This window comes from Periplaneta americana, chromosome 15 (assembly GCF_040183065.1).
Source record: "Periplaneta americana isolate PAMFEO1 chromosome 15, P.americana_PAMFEO1_priV1, whole genome shotgun sequence".
NCBI lineage: Eukaryota > Metazoa > Arthropoda > Insecta > Blattodea > Blattidae > Periplaneta > Periplaneta americana.
Window position 1 is genome coordinate 76,507,980 of NC_091131.1, and position 9,370 is coordinate 76,517,349.

Consider the following 9,370-nt stretch of genomic DNA (forward strand, 5'->3'; position numbering starts at 1 on the left):
GCGCACAAAATAGAAGTTACACAAAATTTTCTTGAAATACTTCCATTTACCTCTATTGTTCCATCAACTCTCCCTACCTTCCTCATTTCATCTGTAATCTACAATATTAAAAGCCTTGGAAATAGTACGGATTTTCTGTATTAATAAAGAAAGGCCTTGGGGTTTCAGATCACTGGGGCTTATCAGGCTATTCGTCTGCGAATGGAACTTCGCTCTATCAGGAGCTGAGGCAAAATGGCTCACCTGTCAGCATTGAATTCACGAATGTCACTCAGACCAACTGTCGAACTTCGACAATCATCGCATAAAGTTGCACAATGGGCCAAAGTATGCCTAAGTTTAAGGACCCGTCTCGGGGTCAGCCTCGAAAAGCCAAGCCAAGAGGTACTGATGGACTTGAAAATAATTGTAAATTGCACATCCTGTTAAACTTAAATATTACATTCTCTTATTTTTACTGTAAATAAGTGAAAACAAGTTATTCAGAATAAGTGGAATTCATTCAGCGATAATATTTTTACGCAAGGTATAATTGATCGATGAAGCATGAATTTTTCTGAAAAGGAAATTAAAATTTAGATACTACACGGTAAGTTTGCAATACATTCCTACAATTATTTCACCTTCATGAGTCAGATTATTGTCTTCCTACTATTACGCATCTACAGAGTGTTAAAAAAAAAGTATCCAATATTTTAGGAGGTACTAGTATGCATCAAAACAAGGGAAAAATGTCTAATAATCATGGGTCCTACAACACATACTTTCTGAGATCTGAACACTTGTTCATAGGAGGTGCTCAGTGTGACGTCCATTCATGGCAATGCATTCCTCTGCCCTTCGGCGTAAGGAATAACGCACTCTTTGAAAATGACCTGGTTGTTCTTAATAACCAAAAGTCTAGGGGATTTAGATTTGAGGAACGAGCAGGCCAAGGTGTGGGACCTCCCCAATCAATCCAGCGGTGCCTGAAATGTCAGCGTCAGGTGTTCACGCTCATTGCGGAAAAAAAATGTGCTGATGTGCCATCATGCATGAACCATATCTGTAGTCTTTGCTGATATGGCACATACTCCAGCAAGGTAGGCAATACGTTAATAAGGAAATCCTGATAACGAGCCCCAGTTAGTCTCAGTGGTAGCACGTATGGTCCTATTGGTATATCACCAAGAACGCCTGCCCATAAGTTGTAAATCGGTGCTGATGTCTTGTTTCCTCAACTGCATGGGGATTTTCATCAGCCCACACATGCTGATTACCAAAATTCACAACACCATCTCTGCTGAACCCCGCTCATATCCGCAACCAGATTTTTGTTTTCAGTATTCCTTGCGACGTAACTGTATTCCATGCCAGGGGTGTCAACTACGGTATGATTGCCATAAATGGATGTCACAGTGAGCACCTCCTATGAACAAGTGTTCAGATCTCAGAAAGTATGTGTTGTAGAACCCATGTTTATTAGACTTTTTTTTTCTTGTTTTGATGCATACTATCACCTCCTAAAATATTGGATACTTTTCCTTAACACTCTGTATAGAGATCTGCAATTCCATTGTACGCCTAACAGCAGTAGTAGCAACAGCAGCAGCAGCAGCAGCAGCAGCAGCAGTAGTAGTAGTAGTAGTAGTAGTAGTAGTAGTAGTAGTAATAGTAGTAGTAGTACCTCGCCTGTGGTTCATGGTCTTCTATCCAGGCAGACCGGATCTGATCCCCGCAGGCGGACCGGATTCGATCTCCAGTGAAGTAGTGATAGAATTTGTGGTAGATAAAGCAGACGTTGTAGACAATTTTTCTCGGAGTACTTCCGCTTCTATCACTCCACCAATACTTCCTATATTTCCCTCATTTCAACTATCATAGTTTAAAAATTTGTTTGGGATGATGTCTTGGGAGTTGCACGGGCCAACTATCAACATCCGATTCACGAATGCAACATAGGCTATCTGCGGACTTGGACAATCATCGTGTGTGTGTGTGTGTGTGTGTGTGTATATATGCACAATGGGCCAATGTAAGTGTAAGTGCAAGAATGTGTCCTGGGTCTGGATCTCGAAACGCCAAGTCAGGTGGTGGTGGTGGTGGTGGTGGTGGTAGCAGTAGTAGTAGCAACAGTAGAAGTAGTAGGCCTAGTAAAGTATAATCAGACATTTTAATGGTACATGTTCTTACTAAACACAGTACTTAAAGCCCACCCTACTAGGAATAAGGCTGTTGGTCCGTAGAGGTGTGTTTTGGAGACAATGTTACAAACATGTCAACAAAATCGGGGTCTGCCACTACTCTGACTCTCATCTGGAGTTGACATCTCGACTGGAAAATTGTCTACATTGTCATCGATTAAACCTTAGGTTTAGGATTTTAATTACATGGTAACAATTTTTTCGCCACCGGTGTAGCTCTGTCGACTAAGGCGCTTGCTTGCCGATCCGAAGTTGTCCTCGGGCGCGAGTTCGATTCCCGCTCGGGCTGATTACCTAGTTTGTTTATTACCGAGATTTTCCCCAAACGTGAGGCAAATGTCAAGTAATCTAGCGCGAATGCTCGGCCTCATCTCGTTAAAATACCATCTCGCTATTACCAATCTCATCGACGCTAAATAACCTACTAGATGATGCAGCGTTGTTAAATAACCAAGTTAATAAAAAATAAAACAATTTTTTCCATTGTCTTACGAGGGAACGGAATTGGATATTGGGTGATTTTTTCTTTTCCAATATATTATTTGGCTTTTGCCTATTTAAAATGGTACATCACAAATGACTATATTGAAACTGCATCAATTTTAATTTTCCGATTTTCTGAGAAGAGGTATACAAATTTAATTTTAATGCTTATTCTTTAGAAATTTACGAATTTTTGGCAGAAACAAAATGATTATTTTTTATTTTTACAATCTTTTCTTTGTTTTTCCTCTTTAAAATGGTATAGCCTATCACATATGATTACTTACTTACTTCCTGGCTTTTAAGGAACCCGGAGGTTCATTGCCGCCCTCACATAAGCCCGCCATTGGTCCCTATCCTGAGCAAAATTAATCCACTCTCTATCATCATATCCCATCTCCCTCAAATCCATTTTAATATTATCTTCCCATCTACGTCTCGGCCTCCCTAAAGGTATTTTTCCCTCCGGCCTCTCTATATGCATTTCTGGAATCGCCCATACGTGCTACATGCCCTGCCCATCTCAAACGTCTGGATTTAATGTCCCTAATTATGTCAGGTGAAGAATACAATGCGTGCAGTTCTGTGTTGTGTAACTTTCTCCATTCTCCTGTAACTTCATCCCTCTTAGCCCCAAATATTTTCCTAAGCACTTTATTCTCAAACACCCTTAACCTATGTTCCTCTCTCAAAGTGAGAGTCCAAGTTTCACAACCATACAGAACAACCGATAATATAACTGTTTTATAAATTCTTTCATATTTTTCGACAGCAGACTGGATGATAAAAGCTTCTCAACCGAATAATAACAGGCATTTCCCATATTTATTCTGTGTTTAATTTCCTCCCGAGTATCATTTATATTTGTTACTGTTGCCCCCATATATTTGAACTTCTCCACCTCTTCAAAAAATATATTTCCAATTTTTATATTTCCATTTCGTACAATATTCTGGTCACGAGACATAATCATATACTTTGTCTTTTCGGGATTTACTTCCAAACCTATCTCTTTACTTGCTTCAAGTAAAATTCCCGTGTTTTCCCTAATCGTTTGTGGATTTTCTCCTAACATATTCACGTCATCAGCATGGACAAGCAGCTGATGTAACCCGTTCAATTCCAAACCCTCTCTGTTATCCTGGACTTTCCTAATGGCATACTCTAGAGCAAAGTTAAAAAGTAAAGGTGATAGTGCATCTCCTTGCTTTAGCCCACAGTGAATTGGAAACGCATCTGACAGAAACTGACCTATACGAACTCTGCTGTACGTTTCACTGAGACACATTTTAATTAATCGAACTAGCCTCTTGGGAATACCAAATTCAATAAGAATATTATATAAAACTTCTCTCTTAACCGAGTCATATGCCTTTTTGAAATCTATGAATAACTGATGCACTGTTCCATTATACTCCCATTTTTTCTCCATTATCTGTCGAATACAAAATATTTGGTCAATAGTTGATCTATTACTATCACATACAGTATGATTATACTGAAATTATGTCCACATTAACTTTTCTGATGAATGGGCGTAGTATATTATGTAGGGCCTACAGTATATGTCTTATTTTAACTCTCGTTTTTCATGAGTTCAGTTTTTTCATACAAAACGGATCTTTTCTCAGCTTCCATTTGATCTACGCAGAAAGCTGATTTTTTTAAATTATTTATTTGAGTATTTTACATGTAGGCCTACTGAAACAACATTTTCGAAATTTGTTTAATTTTTAAAAAATTGCAGAGGGTTATGTATTGAAAATCATTGAAAAAATATAGGATTGAGGAAAAATTATTTCTCAATAATGAAATAAATTCAAGAAAAGCTGCTGCTTCAGCATAAAGCCAAGTTAGTGTTCGTGAGCTGTAAAAAATCGCCTGTCTAGTTTCAACAGTAATTCAGATAAAGTTACTTATGTAAGACATCACTTAATAATTTCAAGAGAGGCAATTCTGTGTCCCCTTAACGACAGATAACACTCTCTCTTAGTTTAGACATGCTTTGCGATAAGGAAACAGAATCAAATTCGATTCTGCTTCTTACAAACTCCAACTATCGCTTTTGAAAACAAAGTAATTTCACAGCACTGCTTACTTGACAACAGAAGAAACAATGTTATCAACTGACAAGTGAAGACCAAAATGGAGGATTTGTGCTACTTACAGGTAACTCGCCATTTCATAAACTAAGCAGTACTTTTATTCTGGACCGATTATTTAACAACTCCATAGAAACTACGCAATTACATTGTGTGCATGGAATATTAACGATAGCGATGTTGTACTTGGCGAGTTGAGTCTTCGAATTTTCCATGGATTTCTCGACATTTAATAGTAGTAGTGCAGATTGGAATTTTTCCTTTGCTGATGATAAAAAATCACATTTCAAGAACGGCTCTATGTTCATCTTAAGGAGAGTGGCATGTTAATGCATGGGAAAAATCGTTATAAATATGCTAACATTTAAACTGAAAATGCACAAAAGTAGCATCAATTACGTCATATAATTTTTACAGAGTTATAAAGAATCATTTAGTAACATTTTAAGGGCTGGAACATGACTTTTAGACAGCTATATAATCAAAAAGCAAAATTGTATTGTACGGCATATACGTTTTCGGCATTCTAAAACTGTAATGCAAAATTCTAAATATATATAAAAAGAACAACTTTTCAGATTTATGTTTTATCACATTTGTGACAATTTAAGTATGATTTCCAACAATTATTCTCAACCTCACCAGCATTTTAGACCTTTCCGTTATTAACCCTGATATACAATTATTGTATTGTCTTGATTTTATAATACGCAATAACCGTATACAAAACACGGAACGTGCTTGCTTAGGCGTGTGTCAGATTCGCTTTCGCTGCCTGTACTTGAAACACGTCGACTACATTCTGTCCGGGGCGTCGTATGTTCACCTCAGACTAATACAAATATACCGATGTCACGGCCCTAATAATGGCAGATTGAATTCCCTTCTTTTTTCGATAATTTATTGAAGACTAAATATGGTAGGCCTATGTGTTATGCATTTCTTTCTTTCCTGAAAAGAGGGACTTTTTTCCCTAGAAGGAATATTAAATAATAATAAGAACAATAATAATGATATTATTATTAATTATTATCATCTGAAATCATTACTGTGAAGTTGTTTTTAACGAAGACAACAGACTTATGAATCTATTCAAGCAGTGAAATAAAAGAGCAAATTGATTTCTACGTATACGCGAAATTTTAATCGGTCGTAGCATGAAAATTCCAAAAATAGAAAGGGAGCCTTTCACAAATTCGAACAACTGTTGGTGGCCTTGTAGACCAGAAGATTTCAACAAAGAAGTGGATAAATGATTAGATCGGAAACCACTTATTCCGTATGAGCAAGACTTGAAGTATCACAACTGACGTGATTGATCCCTGGTAACAGCACATGTGCCGGGCATCTGCTGGGATGTGCACAACTGTTAGGAGCCTTTGTGCAACTTGCGCATACTGTGAGTCTGTGCAATTACAGTCAGCAAAGACGGAACTAAATTACAGTCATTGTATAGAGGAACAGTCTTTTCAGTAGTTTTCTATCCATGGTCAATAAAGTCTAATGATATTGTTGAGATACATCACATATTAGAATAAAATTGTAACGTATTCGTATTACGCTATCCATTTTTTTATGATCGAAGGCTGTGCTTGATTTTACGAGACTTTTGTACAGTAGTGGCAAAAAAACCGGACAGACCTTTGTAGCTGATACAAAAGAATCCTGTGCTATGTATTGTGTAAAACTGTGGTAATTTCAATGTGGATAGTAAAGCCAGAGGTATATACTGCTATTTAATGTAAAAATACGCAGTTACCTTTGCCGAATAGAGGTAGAAATGTAATATTGATGCCAGATGAAAATAAAACTCCCAAAGTTTTTTCGTCTGTAAGTTTGAGGCACTGAAGGCAACAAAAGACGGTAAGAATCGAACAAATGCAATAAATTTCATTGTTACAATTAATTATACAAGATGGATGTGTTTTGTGACTAGCAAAATTTGAATCTGTGACTCTGAAATCAACTATAAGGATCGGTCCAGTTTTTTTTTTTTTTGCCATTACTGTACACCATGACACTGATGTATACCTACTAAGAGTCTTTCAATATTAGTCTGTAATTATTAACTTGTATTACTGCAAATTGTATTAGTTTCTTTTGTTTTTGGCTAAGTGGAATGCCTGATGGCATTAACGTCGTCAGAATAAATAATAATAATAATAATAATAATAATAATAATAATAATAATAATTATTATTATTATTATTATTATTATTATTTTTATTATTATTATTATTATTATTATTATTATTATTATTATTACATGCAAAAATTTATATAGGGTAAAGGTTGGTAATAATGTGATGATACGAACAATATCGTGATAGTTCTTATTGAGAATTCATTACAATTTAGTGAGCGAGAGGAAGATCGGTTTTTTGCGTCAACGTATTAAGGGAGTGTTCATTAACAAGTTGCTGCACAAAACCGGTCCTTCTCTCGCTCAGTAAAATTGTAATAAATTATAGAAAATAACTATCACAATATTTCTCATATCACAGTTTACCAACTTTACCCTACATTTTTAGTTATAATTCTAACCCTCTTATAAAGAAAAATCCTTACAAAAAATGTCATTTATTACAGAGGGTTGCCAGATAGTACGCTTCTATACTATACTTTTATACTGACCTAGCTCGATGTTCTAAAATAAGTATGTCAAGAAAACGGACAAGATTACGAACTGTTGTCTATCAGACTGCACTTTGTGAGCGCTCTGTTTTGAGTAAGCGTAAGAAAAATCGGCAGTGAGAAGTGTACGTCATATGGGGACTAAGTAACTACAGCAATGTAACGTTAATACTAGGCTGTACATAGCCGTACTAGGATCATTTATTTATGAAATTTATGTTTCGACAATGATGTTAAATAATATTTCTTGGAGGTATACTTGACAATAATTTTCAATAAAAATTATTTCACATTATAACACAAACAATAAGAAATATTACTTTTTTTAATGGCACTACCCATTCATGAATAAATGCGCAGTACGCTATATCCTCACACCTTTTCAAAATGTTTATATATTGACTAGATTTTTTTTTTCAAAATAAAACTAAAATAATTCAAATCTCTTTTGTTGTTATACACATATACAAACATTCGGGTTTGTCCTTATTCGTGAAAGTTTCAATCTTCTAAAGTGTTGTGATGTTCCCTAATAATAATTCTTCCAATGTCAGTCTTGCTGGAAACTATCCTCATGATGGACTCTATGTGAGAGTTTGGTAAACGTAGTCTTCGCCCGGTTTTGTTGATTCATTTGTGGAAAATAAACTGTTTGCAACTATAGGTGCTGCCAAATATTGACATTACTAAGATTTCTTCTGCAAATTTACGAGAGAGATGGAATTTAAACAATATATAATAACCACAGTAAAACTTTGAACATTGTGAAAGACACAGCGTTATAACTTGTAGTTAGATTTTCAATATTATAGTAAAATTACTTATTGTTTCAAATGTGTTTTATAATCATTAATCATCTTCATCCTATCATCTTCCGCAACGTTCTTATATTCATAGGAATTATATAGGCTACATCGCAATGTTGCTGTACATTAAATTCTTACAGATAATGTGTTTTTTATACATTATACTGTACACTGTGTCTCTCCACTGTGTTTGCGGTTTGAAAGTTTGAAGAACCAACCTTCATGCTAAGATTGAATAACAGCTACTACTGATTCTAGAACTAATAGTGCTGTCTGAATGTCAGTTAATATAGTCTTCATAATTAAACTGATGTTCATAACGTAATTTAATCTTATCATGAACAAAAATATATCAGCTTTCCATATATAAAGGACTAAATATAAAAAAGAGCTAATTAATCCTTGCCATCACCGCAAGAAAATAAATTATACATCTTAAAATAAAATAAAATTAATGCATAAATATATAAAACTCTATAGGATCTCACTAACACGTGCCATCGTGTTGCATTCAGTAGGTACTCTAAAGTAAGCAATCGTATGTTTCTTATTACCAGTGAAAGTGTAAGCTACTTATTCACCCCTGCCTGCGAGCTCGATTGTTTACACTGCGGGCGAAGTACACACGGCGAGCTGATGCTGACATGACTGATCTAAAAGGAACTGAACCTCTTAAGTATTTTCAATAATATTTCTGCACCTCTAAACTAACTTATAAAGTTACATCATCTCACATAATTATTCATTTATTATTAGCACAGAAAGTTGCAGATATAAATTAAATTAAATCAATATATCCAGGAATAAATTTCTAGTTTTCTGTTCCAGCTTATGTTTACACATTTTTCTGTAGAAATTAATAGCTGCAATATCATCTTCCAGTCAACTTACAAATTTTAAAAGAATAATATATAGTATATACTGACAAAAATTCAGCATTTTAAGTACAAGGGTAGGACTACATGTGCATGTTGCAGATATAAACATGTTTGTCTTCTTGGTTCGAACGTGCCGATGTTGAAATAACTGCGCCTACAGATCTACATACGTTGCAATAAATATGAAATAAAATACTTAAGAGTTCTCCAGAAACGAACTGAATTTTAAACTTATATATGGCAGGAATAGGCGTAGATATAAATTCTTAACTTTGTATGCTCTG